This window comes from Sarcophilus harrisii, chromosome 3 (genome assembly GCF_902635505.1).
Source record: "Sarcophilus harrisii chromosome 3, mSarHar1.11, whole genome shotgun sequence".
In the NCBI taxonomy this organism is placed as follows: Eukaryota; Metazoa; Chordata; class Mammalia; order Dasyuromorphia; family Dasyuridae; genus Sarcophilus; species Sarcophilus harrisii.
Genome location: NC_045428.1, coordinates 281,255,371 through 281,270,706, shown reverse-complemented (window position 1 = coordinate 281,270,706; position 15,336 = coordinate 281,255,371). Strand labels below are relative to the sequence as shown.

The 15,336-nt window shown below is 37.0% G+C and overlaps 1 pseudogene across 1 annotated transcript; it reads right to left on the bottom strand.

Annotated features, from left to right (window-relative positions):
- Positions 1–10,251: 10,251 nt before the first annotated feature.
- LOC100915894 lies at positions 10,252–11,141 on the bottom strand (annotated as a pseudogene). Its single transcript, XR_001121348.2, has one exon. The product of XR_001121348.2 is annotated as a ubiquitin-conjugating enzyme E2 B pseudogene (transcript).
- Between the last annotated feature and the right edge of the window lie 4,195 nt (positions 11,142–15,336).

Below are 15,336 nucleotides of genomic sequence, written 5' to 3'. Positions count from 1 at the left end.
ACAAATTCCTTCTTCCTCCACAAATTTGAGAGGTAAACTATCTTATGTTCTTCTAATTTGTTTATAGTCTCCATCTTTATAGCTAGATCGTGAAACCATTTTGACTTTATCTTGGTATACAGTGTTAGATGTGGTCCTATGCCTTCTTTATGCCATACTAGTTTCCACTTTTCCCAGCAGTTTTTGGCAAATAGTGAATTCTTGTCCCAAAAGGTAGGGCCTTTGGATTTGTCAAATACTAAATTGTTATAATCATTGGCTAATTTCCTCTATGAACCTAATTCACTGTTTCTACTGAACAGCTTCTCTATTTCTTAGCCACTACCAAATGGTTTTGATTGACCACTGCCTTAAAATATAGTTTTATATCTGGTACAGTTAGGGCAACTTCATTTGCTTTTCTTTTCATTAATTCCCTTGAAATTATTGGCCTTTTGTTCTTCCAGATGCAATTTGTTGTTATTTTTTCTAATTCAATAAAAATAATTCCTTGGGAGTGTGATTGGTATAGCATTAAATAAATAGATTAGTTTAGGGAATATTGTAATTTTTATAATATTCACTCTATCAGTCAACAAACACTTGATATATTTCCAATTGCTTAGATCTGACTTTATTTGTGTCAAAAGTGTTTTGTAGTTTTCCTTATATAGTTTCTTACTTTCCCTTGGTAGATAAATTCCCAAATATTTTATATTATCAACAGTTATTTTAAATTGAATTTCTCTTTGTATCTGTTGCTATTTGATTTTGTATAAAAATGCTGATGATTTATGTGGATTTATTTTATATCCTGCAACTTTGCTAAAGTTGTGCATTATTTCTAATAGCTTTTTAGTTGATTCTCTGGGTTTCTCTAAGTAAACCATCATATCATCAGAAAAAAGTGATAATTTGCTTTCCTCATTACCTACTCTAATTCCTTTAATCTTTTTTTTATTTTGTCATTGCCAAAGCTAACATTTGTAATACAATATACAATATTAAATGGCAATTTTGATAGTGGGCAGACTTGTTTCACCACTCATTTTATTGAGAATATTTCTAGTTTATCCACATTACATATGATGCTTGCAGATGATGTGAAATAGTTGCTTCTCACTATTTTAAGGAAAAGTACATTTATTCCTATACTCCCAAATGATTTTAATAGGAATGGGTGTTGGATTATACTAAATGCTTTTTCTGCACTTACTGAAATAATCATATAGTTTTTGCTAATTTGGTATATAGTTAATTATCCTAATAGTTTTCCTAATATTGAACCACCCCTGCATTCCTGGTATAAATCTTACTTGTTTATGGTGTATTATCCTGGGGAAGATTGTCTGTAATTATGATGACTGCGTATTTTAAAATCAGCCTGGGTCAGGAATTCAGGTTAAGGGAAAATCCTCCATCTTTATTCTTTGCGGAGGTAAAGGGAGAAATGGCGATAAGAAGTGAGAGCAGTTGTGACATGAACCTGACCAGCCATCTCTCTGATTCTCTCTCTCTCCACCCACCAAAATCATCTCTACATCATTTCCTATACAACACATCAAAACGTGCACAGAGAGTGTGATGGACCATTTTTTCTCCAGGCATATATTAATAGAGTATAGTCCAATTGCTATTTAGCCTCACATGCTTGGGACCTCAGCACATCAACTCAAGCTTCAGCCCATTATATCTCCTGCTTTCTTTTGTTTTAGAGCACAGGTGGTCATGCCATCCCTGACTTCTCAGGGAGGTCAGAGCCCCCAAGGGGAGGTGATCACACCCTCCCTAACTTCTCAGGAAAGGAGGTGAAAGCACCGAAAAGGAAGTGATCACTCTCCTCCTGACTTCTCAGACAGGGAGGTGAAAGCACTAAAAAGGAGATGATCAAGACCTTCCTGACATCTCACAAAGAGAGATGAAAAGCACCAAAGGTAAATAGGGATTGCTAGTGGGTTTCTGGGCTGAAGGCTCTTATTAGAAACCGGTATGCATAAACCCATTAGCATGAGAGGTATTATACAAGCATGTAGCAATAATGAAAAGGCTATTAGTGATGGCTCTCCCTACAATCAGTTCAGGTTCGATGTGTTGTAACAAATATGAATTGTACATGCAAGTAGCAGTATAACAAACAATATAAATCAACATGGTGTTGTAAAAGATTTCCAGAAATCATAGAAGGAGGGTATGTAAAAAACAGTCACACATACACCATCTTCAGCAGCCAAGAGATAGTCCAACCAATCTATTGTCCATTCTTCACATGTCAGGGAATCCAATGATCCCCCCAAGTTTTTGAAATCCTGCAAAAGTCCTTTAATGTGTTAGGGAATCCAATGATTCCAGCAGATTTTGAAGTCCTGCAACAGTCTTATCATTTCTCAGAAAAGCCAATGATTCCTGAGGGATTTCATGTCTTATGTCTCAGAGAATTCAAAGATTCCTGAGGGTTTTGAAGTACAACAATTTTTGATGTTCATGAGTCAAATGCCATAACTGCCATGCTCTTTCAGTGATGGGCACAATCAGCAATGGAACCACCCAATATTTCTTGGGTCTTCTCCTTCATTTCAAAGGTCTTCTCCGTCTCTCTATGATGGAGAAGGTAAATACAGCTCGTTGGCACCCATCTGATTCCTTCTCCACCTGTAGAGGTACAAGCAAACCCTCTCCTTCAAGCAGTTAATCTATCTGGTCCCTTCCATTCACTACTTCTGGGTCTCTCCACATCACCTGGCAATTATCTAAAGACAGTGGAGCCGGTTGCACTGGACACTGCCCTTCTGGTGGATTATAAAACTTGTCTGATGGGGCCAGTGCATTTTTGTCAAAAATCAAGAAGTTAATAGTATAAAGGGCTAGATTTAGAAGTTCTCTAGGGTTACTTGTGGCTTCCTCTTTCTTTTGTTTTGGGAGGAGCGTTTTAATGTCTCTGTTTCTCCTCTCTACTATTGCCTGTCCTTAAGGATTAAAAGGTATGCCAGTGGTGTGTAAAATCTTATACTGTGCACAAAAGTGTGGAAAATGTTTAGAAGTATATGCAGGTCCATTATCTGTTTTTATGGCTTGTGGCACACCTATAATTGCAAATGCTTGTATGAGGAATTCAGTGACCACTTGGGCTGTCTCTTTTGCTACTGGTATTGCAAAAGTGAATCCCAAAAAGGTGTCTACCACAACGTGGATAAAAGACAGGTGAGCAAAAGTTTTATAATGGGTCACATCCATTTGCCAAATTTCATTGGGTATCAAAACAAGAGCATTCTTCCCTGGAGGCAGTGTAGGAGTGTGGAAAGGAAGGCAAGCTGTACAGGCTTTCACTATGCTCCTAGTTTCTTCTCTTGTTATTCCAAATTGTAAATGTAAAGCTTGAGCAGCCTGATATTTAAAATGAGATTGCTGGGCTTCTTGGAATAAAGGAGTGAATAAAACCAACATAGTTAGAAGGCTATCTCCCTTTGAAACACCATCAAAAGTAGGACCTGGTAGTCCACTATGAGAGTGGACATGCAAAATATAAATCTTACCTGGATGGTTTCTCACTTGCTCTTGAAGTTTCTTAAAGAACTGATATATATTAGAGGTTACAAATTTTATTTGCGCTGTGGCAATTCTTTGTACCACATCTACTGAATAGGCCAAATCAGATATTATATTTATATCTCCTGGATAATAAGTAAGAACTAGAATGATTGCATACAATTCATTCTGCTGAGTGGACTGAAAAGGAGTTCTGCCTACTCTCTTTATAGTTAAGTCATGAGAGTATACAGAACAAATATTATGCTTGGATACATCTATAAAGATAGTTGCTCCTTTAAGAGGAACTTTAGAAACTTTTTCTTCAAGAAACCATCACCAATTATGTAATAGTCTGGTTATCTTTAATGGAGACCCATGTGTAAAATTTGGAGCCATGGCTAATAAAATTTGCCACTCTGGGATGGTCTCACAGCTCACATTAATTTATGTATTAGTATAAAAGGTGTATATCTTCTCAGGTCTTATCCCAGATAATTATACTGTTCACTTAATGGCCTTTAATAAAATTCTAGCCACAAGCACTGGGTAAGAGTAAGGATTTGTTCTGGTTGTGCCAGGAGGTTTACCCACTCTATCACACTGTCTCCTTGATGAAAGACGGCTGTGGGTGCTTCTTCTGTAGCAAAAACTGATATTTCCAAGAGTTTTTGAGTGACTCTTTCAACCACACTGGATAAAGTCAGTTCAACTTCTCTCAAAGGCTTTTGAGCTTCTTTTGTAAGTTGACGTGGTGAATTTAAAGCACTGTCTCCTCTTAAAATGTCATATCATGGTTGCACTTCATAGGTAGTCAAACCTAACACTGGTCGCATCCATTGGATATCTCCTATCAATTTCTGAAAATCATTTAAGGTGTTTAGCTTCTCTGTTCTTAAAGTCAGTTTTTGTACTGTAAGCGCTTACCTTAGGGTATACTTCATATCCTAAATATTGAAAAGGATCATGTCTGAATTTTTTCTGGAGCTATGTATAATTTGTAATTCCTTAGTGTTTCTATGGCCTTTTAGAGATGTGCTTCTAACATTTGTTCCTCGGGTGCACATCCCAAGTGATGTAATGTAATGTAATGTAATAATGTAATAACATCACTTTTGGAAATGTTTTTCTTACTGGAACAAGAGCAGCAGCAACATACATTTGACAAGAGTTTTTGAGTGACTCTTTCAACCACACTGGATAAAGTCAGTTCAACTTCTCTCAAAGGCTTTTGAGCTTCTTTTGTAAGTTGACGTGGTGAATTTAAAGCACTGTCTCCTCTTAAAATGTCATATCATGGTTGCACTTCATAGGTAGTCAAACCTAACACTGGTCGCATCCATTGGATATCTCCTATCAATTTCTGAAAATCATTTAAGGTGTTTAGCTTCTCTGTTCTTAAAGTCAGTTTTTGTACTGTAAGCGCTTACCTTAGGGTATACTTCATATCCTAAATATTGAAAAGGATCATGTCTGAATTTTTTCTGGAGCTATGTATAATTTGTAATTCCTTAGTGTTTCTATGGCCTTTTAGAGATGTGCTTCTAACATTTGTTCCTCGGGTGCACATCCCAAGTGATGTAATGTAATGTAATGTAATAATGTAATAACATCACTTTTGGAAATGTTTTTCTTACTGGAACAAGAGCAGCAGCAACATACATTTGACACATAGTAGGGCTGTTTTCCATTCCCTGTGGCAAAACTGTCCATTCATATCTTTTATAAGGCTCAGCTAAGTTAATGCTGGCTACTGAAAAGGCAAATCATTTGTGTATCCTCCTTATCCAGAGGGATAGAATAGAAACAATCCTTAATGTCTATAACCCAAGGAAGCCATTCTCTAGGCAACTGAGTAGGAGATGGAAGTCCAGGCTAAAGAATTCCCATAGTTTCCATCTGTTCATTTTCCTTTCTTAAATAAGTCAACATCCTCTATTTTCCAGATTTCTTTTTTTACAACAAATACTGGGGAATTCCAAGGACTTAGAGAAGATTGTAAGTGTCCTTGGTCAAGTTGCTCCTGTATTATATCTAATAAGGCCTGAGTTTTATCACTACCTAAGAGCCACTTTTCTATCCATTCTGGTGTATCAGTTTTCCATTGGATAGGAACAGGTGAAAGTGTTGGCAGGCCTTCAACAGCAACCCTGCCTAAAAAAACTAAAGTACTCATTTTTAACCCTAATTTTTGTAAAATGTTTCTTCCCCACAGACTGACGGGGACTTTTTCAACTATAAAAGAAATAAAAACTCCTGTTTTGCCTTCAAAAGTCCACCTCATAGGAGTAGCACTAACTTCAGCTGCTATTGATCCTCCTATGCCAGACATGTAGGTGTCTGGGCCAATTGACACCTTTAATGACTGTATGATCTGCACCTGTTTCTACCAATCCTTCCAATGGTAGGCCATTTATATAGATCATGAACTTAGGTCAGTCAGCTGTCACAACTGCTGTCCAGTATATTGCTGGATTTTGTGATCTGGAATCAGAATCTGGCGACTATCACCAAGTTGCTTATTAGGATTCTGTATGAGTAAACCTGATGCTAATATTTCTCCTGGGTGATAAGTCACACATTGTCTGCCTGTATTGGTGACTGGGATATTATCTATACATTCCCCAGTTTCTGACATCTGTGTCTAGATGGACACTGTTTGTATGTACAAAAAAGAGATGAAATGGTCAAGCTTACTGTGCCTGGAGGCAAGGGATCCATAGGCTGGAGAGGAACAGATTTCACCTCTCCAGGAGGTATCTCAGTTGTCTCAGCTGCATACAACTCTATTCTCCCTCATTGTAATCCCTTTTTCCCATCAGGTTGCTTCCTGTATGATTGATTGTGAAATCCCTTTCTCCTATCATATGGCTTCCTGGCTGATTGATCCTATTGGGGTATTGGACTTCTAGGTACTCTCTAGGTGCACCATTGGCTGCCATCATGCCCCAAGTGTTTTTTGCCTGGGACCCTGGGGCTGGGCCCCTCATCCCATTTCCCTGAACCTGTCTACATTCTGAGGCCCAAAGGAAGCCTCTGTTGCATTTTGGACATGGGGTATTGGGCCTTATTCTCCCACCCTGTTTTCTCATTCTGTCTCTATACCAACATTGGGCTTTCAGATGCCCTACTTTATCACACTGAAAGCATTGACCAGTCTCTCTGGAAGTCTCTTGCCAGAAGGGACCTGTCTTCCCTTGTTGGGATCTTGGGAAGTCTGCATCATACCTTTGCTATAAAAGGCATCTGTGCCTACTGTGGCACAGCATCTTATGAACTCCTGTAAAGGAGTATCCTTGCACAGTCCTATTATAATTCTTCTGCAAACCTCATTAGCATTTTCCTCAGCAAGTTGCCTTAACAAAATGTCTTTTACTGCATTTTCACCATTAGTTCTTGTGATAGCTGTCTGCAAACGTCCCACAAAGTCCGCAAAGGGTTCTTTTGGCCCTTGTGTTAACTTTGTGAAGGCCTCACTCTTGTCTTTATTATGGAGGAAGCCCACGCTTTGATAGCATTAGCAGCAATTTGCTCCTATGCTGCTATGGAGTAATTAATCTGTATTGCAACATGTGCATAAGAGCCTACACCTGTTAATTGGTCACAGGTGATTGCAGTATGAACTCCACTTTGACTATTTTGTTGGTTTTGTATCCTACAGAGCTCACTATATTCAGAAAGTCACAACAAGTTTTGTCCAGGTTATAAGCATACCCTTGCTATAGATTTCCAGTCATTAGGGGTTAAGATTTCAAAAACCAAATTCTGTAATAACATCTTAACATAATCTGATGTAACCCCATAAAGAGTGCAATCCTTTTTCAGATCTTTGAGGATTTCTATATCAAAAGGAGCGAATTTTCTACTTTCTTGACCTGAAGAGTTAAACTGTTGAATCACAGGAAAAATGTGTGGTCATAGCTCATTTACATTTTTCCCTTCCACCATGGCTTTTAGTAGTGCTTTTTGTAATCTACTCATAGGAGCGGTTGCATGCTGAAGGGGAGGTGCTGGTGCTGTCACTCCTCCCCCCCCCCCCCCCCCCACTGCCCCTCTTACCTCCATCTCAGAAGTTGGAGTTGATGGAGGAGAGTCAATTAATTGCTTCTCAGGCAGCATTGAACTTGCCTCATGGGACTGAAAGTCACCACACCCTTGAACCTCACTTAAATCTCCATATCCTGTGGGGATATGGTCATTAATCTGTTCATTGTCTTCCTCCTTTTCCTCAGGCTTCCTCATCTGGCTATTCCTAGAACTTTTCTTTTTTCTATAACTTATAGCATTTTTAAAATGCTAATTGTATTATATTGTATACATAGAATGCTTCAATGGAAATTGAACGAAGACCTCTCTCATTGTAGTATGCACAGAGCTGTTGCCCTACCAATGTCCAGTTTTCTGGAGAAATTTCCTCTTCCTCTAAGAACCAAGGGGAGGTACATTTTAATGTACCCAGAAGTCTCGCTATCTGTTCCCAAGTTATGATTAACCCTTGTCCTTCAATCAACTTAAGCATGCTTTCTGTAGAGCCACTCCAGGGTGGGGATGGAGGAGAATCTTTTCCTAACATCTGTCCCATTTCAGCCAGAAAAGGTTACTAGTTTAGCCCTTAACAAAGTGAGTTCCCTGTTTGTCTGTTAAAATACTCACCTAATTTCCTGGTTACCAGAGACTTCTTCAGTGAAAGTAGGGTCCTTGCTTCCCACATTGGGGACCAAATGTGATGACTGAGTATTTTAAAATCAGCTGGAGTCAGGAATTCAGGCTAAGGGAAAATCCTCAATCTTTATTCTTTGTGAAGGTGAAGGGGGAATGGCTTGACCAGCTGTCTCTCTGCCTCTCTCTCCACCCACCAAAATTGTCTCTATGTCATTTTCTATACAACACATCAAAACTTGCACAGAGAGTGGGCAGGGCCATTCTTTCTCCAAGTATTTATTAATAGAGTATGGTCCAATTGCTGTTTAGCCTCATATGCTTGGGACCTTAGTGCATCAACATGAGCTTCAGCCCATTATATGTAATCTCTTTGCTAATATTTTATTCAAGATTTTTGCATCAATATTTATTAGGGAGATTGGTCTATAATTTTCTTTCTCTGTTTTCTTCATAATATCAGTAGCATGTCTGTGTCCTAAAAGGACTTTGGTAGGAATCCTTCATTCCCTATTTTTCCCAATAGTTTACATATTATTGGAGTTAATTGTTCTTTAAATATTTGGTAGAATTCACATGTAAATCCATCTGTTCTGGAAGATTTTTTCTTAGGTAGTTGATTAATAGCTTGTATTAATTCTTTTTTTCTAACATGTGACTATTTAAATAATTTATTTCCTCTTCTATTAATCTGGGCAGTCTATATTTTTTGTAGGTATTCCTCCATTTCTCTTAGATTGTCAAATTTATTGGCATAAACTTGGGCAAAGTAACTCCTGATCATTGCTCTAGTTTCCTATTCATTGGTGCATAGTTCTCCCTTTTCATTTTTCAGACTAACAATTTTATTGTCCTCTTCCCTTTTTCTAATCAAATTAAATAAAGATTTATTTATTTTGGGTTTTTTTTCATAAAACTAACTCTTAGTTTTATTTATTAATGCAATAGTTTTCTTTTTTTTTTTTTTTAGTTTCAATTTTGTTTTCTCTGTTTTTATTTTTAGATGTTCAAGTTTGGTATTTAATTGGGTTTTTTTAATTTCTTCTTTTTCTAGATTTTTAGTCCAAGCCCAATTTATTGATATGGTCTTTCTCTATTTTATGCAAGTAAGCATCTAGAGATATAAAATTTCCCCTTATTACCACTTTGGCTGCATTTCACAAATTTTGGTATGTTGTCTCATTACATTCATTCTCTTGAATGAAATTTTTGATTGTGTCTTTGATTTGTTGTTTCACCCATTCATTCTTTTTTTTTTTTTTTTCTTTCTTTCTTTTTTATTATAGCTTTTTATTTACAAGTTATATGCCTGGGTGATTTTACAGCGTTGACAATTGCCAAACCTTTTGCTCCAATTTTTCCCCTCCTTCCTCCCATCTGCTCCCCCCAATGCCAGGTTGACCAATACATGTTAAATATGTTAAAGTATAAATAATATAATATAAGTATACATGTCCAAACAGTTATTTTGCTGTACAAAAAGAATCGGACTTTGAAATAGTGTACAATTAGCCTGTGAAGGAAATCAAAAATTCAGGAGGACAAAAACAGAGGGATTGGGAATTCTATGTAGTGGTTAATAGTCATCTCCTAGGGTTCTTTTGCTGGGTGTAGCTGGTTATATTAAGCCGAACTTTTAATAGAATTACATGAGGGACTTCATTTTTATCAAACTTGAACTCTAAATAGTCTCTCTTTTGACCAAACAACCAACAATAGAAAACATTGTTTTAAAAAAGAATCAAGGATATTATGGATGTTTACTTTAAAATCTCAACTGACAAAGAAGGAAATTTTAATCCTACACTAGACTGGCTATTTTTTTAAATATGTTGATATTCCAAATTGTAAGGGTGAAGATTTTCTGACAAAAAAACCATGTGTGTATGTCTCTATGTGTTTAAGAAAAATCAAAATAATCACCATTATGGAATGTCTGCCATACACTTTTTGCTGAAGAAATTTTTTTTTGAAGTTATGTATTTAACAGTTTTACATGTAATATTTATATATAAAAAACTTTTAAGTGCTTTTCTCCAATTTAAAAATCTAAAGAATTCAAAAATAAGGCATTCAATATTTGAAAAAATGTACAGATTTACAAAATGTGTATATTCTGTCATGAAAACTTCACACCAACATTATACACTTGGAAAAAAAATACAAACAGGATATATTACAAATTTATGTAGCAATAACTTAGTTCATACCATGCAATAAAAAGTACATTAATCAAGATACACAAGCTTTTAAAGGTTCTAAACTGAAGGGCTTTTTTTTTTCTTTTTTTGCAGACACATTAGGTATGCAAATCCTTAAAACCTGTGGCACTTAAAATTTCTGGTAGCCTTTCTACTGAGAGGTAAATTATACACAACAATGATGATGAGGATGAACAGAGCAGTTGTCTATTATGAATCATTCCAGCTTTGTTCAACAATAGCTGAAACTCTTTTCTCATATTCTCGTTTGTTTTCCTGATAAAGCTGCGCTGCCTGGCTATTGGCAGGACTGTTGGGATTAGGTTCATCCAGAAGAGACTGAATTGATGTTAAAATAGAGGACACATCATACGTTGGACTCCAACGATTCTGGAGGATATCTAAACATATGCTACCATCGGCATAGACATTTGGATGAAACATCTTTGATAAGAACCTAACAGTGGGAGGTTTATTCGGATACTCTTCTGAGAATTCTATTACTAGTTTAAAGGTACCATCCTCAAAGAGTGTGCATTCTGGCCCAAATATAACTGCATTCCACTGCATGATGTTGTTTTCAGATGGCGCACCGCTGACACCCACAGGCGGGTCTTCTTGCAATCGCTTGAAGTCCCGCATGAGCCTCCTTCTGGCTGGGGTCGACATGATCCCCCCCGCTCCCCCGCGGTCTGTCCGCGGACAAGGGGCTGTCCCTGCCTTGCTGTCCATAAGGGGAGATCTGGCTGAGATCCTTGGGAGCTTCAGAGAGGGGGAGGGGCCCTCTGAGAGTGGGCTCTCCCAGAATCCCACCCTGTGCTCCCAGAGGCTTGTGGGGAGGGGGTTCCCAATGTCCTCTCTGTGTGCAGTTAAGTGCAGTGTCGTGTTCTTATGTCCGATTCGTGAACGTGCCAGTGTGTGTGTGAGTGTGTGTCTTGGAGAAGGGGAGCAGTGCCCAAGACCCCCAGTGGCAGAGAAGGGGCTCCCGGCCCCTCATCGGCCGCCTCCCCACCCCAGCTGGGAACTGGATCTTGGGGGGTGAGGGCGCCTGAAGGAAGGGTCATCTAGAGCCCTGCCCCTTAGTCCCTGCTCCCTGTGGACTCCGGCTGGGGCCCGGGACCACCTGACCTCATAGCCCTCCCCTTCCCTATCCCTACCCCAGCTGGGGTCCGTAAGGGGGACTGGCCGCCTTGTTCTCCAGCAACAGGAGTGGGGGCTTCTTGGGGAGCCCCGTCTCGGGGCCCTGACTAGGTAGACTTCAGAAGGTCCCACCAAACTAATCCAACTCGCTTAGTTTGCCCCCAAGTCCCAGGCCGAGTGCCGCGCTGCCCCTCGCCGCTTGCTGGGAGTTGGGGCCCCTCAGTGACACTAACTTTGGCCCGCCCGGTGCCCAGGAGGCCGGGCCTGAGGCCGACTGCCAGAGGGGGCCGTGCGGCCCCTCGAACCCCGGACAAACCTGTACTTTCCAAAGCTGCTGCTTACAGAAGTATATATTTTTTTTCCTTCTGAACAAGTTTTAAAAAGTTGTAATTTTTGTGTCTTGTCATGTAAAAGAATAAAGAAATAAATATTCTAAAAAAAAAAAAAAACTTTTGGTAGAAGCTTTGGTATAACTCATTTCATGCTACTTATCAAAGAATATTAAAAACTTGAAAGATTTTTTTAATGAAGCATTTCCTTAGGACATACAACTTATTTCTACTCATGTTTAATTTTGTTTTATGACTAAGTAAATTAATAATAAGGCTAATAAAATTAATTGCTCCTCAATATGATTAATAGGATGATCAATAAAAGTCGTTTTAAATGAATTAAATAAATAAAAAAACTCCTTTTAAAAACTGGAAAGAAGTTTTATAACATATGAATAACTTAACAAATCAATTTTATAAATTTTAATATCCCTCAAAGGTAAGTACAGATTTTAAAAATGCTTTCCCAAACCTTCAAATGCTTTTATATTTCTATGAAACTCTCTTCCTCTGTCTCTTAAATAAAAGATTGATTCTGCAGAAATGTAGTCTTACCAGTGATTTTCCTTTAATCTTGAACACAATACATATACATGTTAACAACAAATCTTATAGATTTTTTTGTCATTCCTTTTTCTTTTTATCAATTTGAAGTGTTTTGGCCTACTGATCACTCTTTATTTCTTCTGTACATCTGATTTTGCTAAATCTTCCATTACACTGTTCATTTCAAATTGTTGTTGGTTTTTGTCAAGCTGTCCATTCTTTCCTTTGTTTGTTGGACAAATTTCTGTTATCTTAGCACATATGGTTTTTAGAACTTTCTAATGAGCATTCTTTTTTTACACACATGCACAATTTTCATCAGAAGTTTTGTGTATTTTTCAAATAATTTATTTATTTTAGCATTCATTTTTTAAAAATAAAAAATCTACATTCTCTGTCTTCCTACTACTCCAGCCATAGCCTATGGAAAGGAAAACAATATATCAATTATACATATGAATTCAGGCAAAATATATTTCTTTATTAACTATTTGACAAAGCACATACACACACAAACGAGAAGGTAAAAAAAAAAAAAAACTTGTTTGTTTCCATCTGTACTCAGAATTTGTCAGTTCTCTATATGGACTTGATAGCATTTCATCATGGGTCATTTGAATTTGTCTTAAATCACTGTATTGAGCAGAGTAGCTAAAAGTCAAAACTCCTATATCTAAAGCTTCAAAGAAAAATATGAATTGATTACAGGACATGGAAAAAAAAGATTTTTAGACATCAAGCACCTGAGCAGATTCATGAGCAACAGAAGCTATGAAGAGATGAAGTGAAACATTTTTCCAGCTTAAAATATAGTGAAATGACTTCCGAAAAGCTCACATTCAGTTGGGTAAAAGGGAAGCTCAGCCCATCACTAATGGTGTCAACTGGACAGTTTTAACTACAGCACAGTCAGCAAACAGTTACAGCCCTTGGTAATGGCTCAACCAATAAGCACAGCAAACTAGCAATGGATTCTTCCAGCAAAAAGGGCCAATTGACAACTGTGAAACCAGGCAACAACAGGCATGACTAGATCAGATTAGCTCAGCACAATGAGCAAAACACCAATACCTGAGATAACATCTCTAAAAGACAGTAAGTACAAATAAGAAGCTTGGGACAGTCCCCCTATACTCCAAAAGCAGAACTCAACTTTAAAGGCCACAACATAGGTTTAAAAAGGAGTAAGAAACAAATAGGAATCATGTTGATAGAAACATACTATGGTTACAGGGAATATCAAAACACTGATTAATAAGACTATTGATTATTAGATTAATACTGACTAAAAATGCCCAAATTCAAAATCTCAAAGGAGGAAATGAATCATTTCAATACCAAAAAGTCTACATGGAACAGCTCAATAAGAATTTTAAAATTTGTTTTCCCCTAGTTATCCATGTATATTACCTTTTTAAATGCATATTTTTATGAATTATATTGGGAGAGAAAAATTAGAGCAAAAGGAAAAGCCACAAGAGGAAAAAAAAAAGAAAAAAGTGAACACAGCATGTATTGATTTACATGCAGTCTCTATAGTTCTTTTTCTGGATGTGGATTCCATTTTCTATCCAAAGTTTATTGGGATGGCTTTGTAACACTGAACTGCTCAGAAGAAGCAAATTTTTGATAGTTGATCACTGCAAAAGCTTGCTGTTACTGTGTACAATGTATTACCATTCTGCTTGTTTTGCTTACCATCCATTTGTGTAAATATTTCTAGGCCTTTCTAAAATCAGCTTGTTCATCATTTTTATAAGAAAATAATATTTCATTACTTTCATATACCATAACTTATTTAGTCATTTCTCAATAGATAGGCACTTATTAATTTCCAATTCTTTGCCATAACATAAAGAGCTACTATAAACATTTTTACACATGTGGGTCTTTTTTCTTCTTTTAGGATTCCCTTGGGATACAGACCCAGTGGTGGCACTGCTGGGCCCAACCGCATGCACAATTTTCCCAGTTTTCCAATATCCCCTTCAACATTTATTATTTTCTTTTCATGTCATGTTAACCATTCTGAGAGGTAGGAGGTGGTACTTCATATCTGTTTTAATGAACATTTCTCAAATGAATAGTGATATTTCATATGACTACAAATGGCTTCTGAAAATTGTTTGTTCATATCCTTTGACTGTTTATCAATTGCGGAATGACTTATATTTTTGTAAATTTTTAGAAATAAGGTCTTTATTAGATTTCCTGTAAAAGGTATCCCCCCAGCTTTGTACTCTCTTTATAAAATTGCTTCTCTTGGATTTTTTTGTGCAAAACCTTTTTAATTTAATGTAATCAAAGTTGTCCATTTTGCTATTCATAATGTTCTCTAGTTCTTCTTTGGTCAAAAATCCCTCCCTTTTCCAAAGATCTGATAGAAAAACTTTTCCTTGCTCTCCTAATTTGTTTTATGCCCAAATAATGTACCCATTTTGACCTTATTTTGGTATGGGGTATGAAATGTAGTTCTATTCAGTTTTTGACATTATTTTCCAGTTTTCCCAGCAATTTTTGAAAAATAGTGAATTCTTAACCCAGAAACTGAATTTGGGGGGTTATCAAATACTAGAAAACTATAGTAGTTGACTGTTGCATCATGTGTATCTAATCTATTCCACTGATCCACCACTCTATTTCTTAACCAATATCAAATGACTTAGATAAGTGCTGCTTTATAATAGAATTTCAGGTCTGGTACTGCTAGGCCACTATCTTTTGATTTTTGTTTGTTTTTCATTAATTTCCTTGATATTCTTGATCTTTTGTTCTTCCAGATGAATTTTGTTATTTTTTCTAACTCTATAAGATAATTTTTTGTAGTTTTATTGATATAGTGCTGAACAAGTAGACAAATTTAGGTAGAACCGTCATTTTTATTATATTATTTTGGCCTATCCAGGAGCAATTGATATTCTTCCACTTGTTTAGACCTGATTTTATTTGTGTGAGAA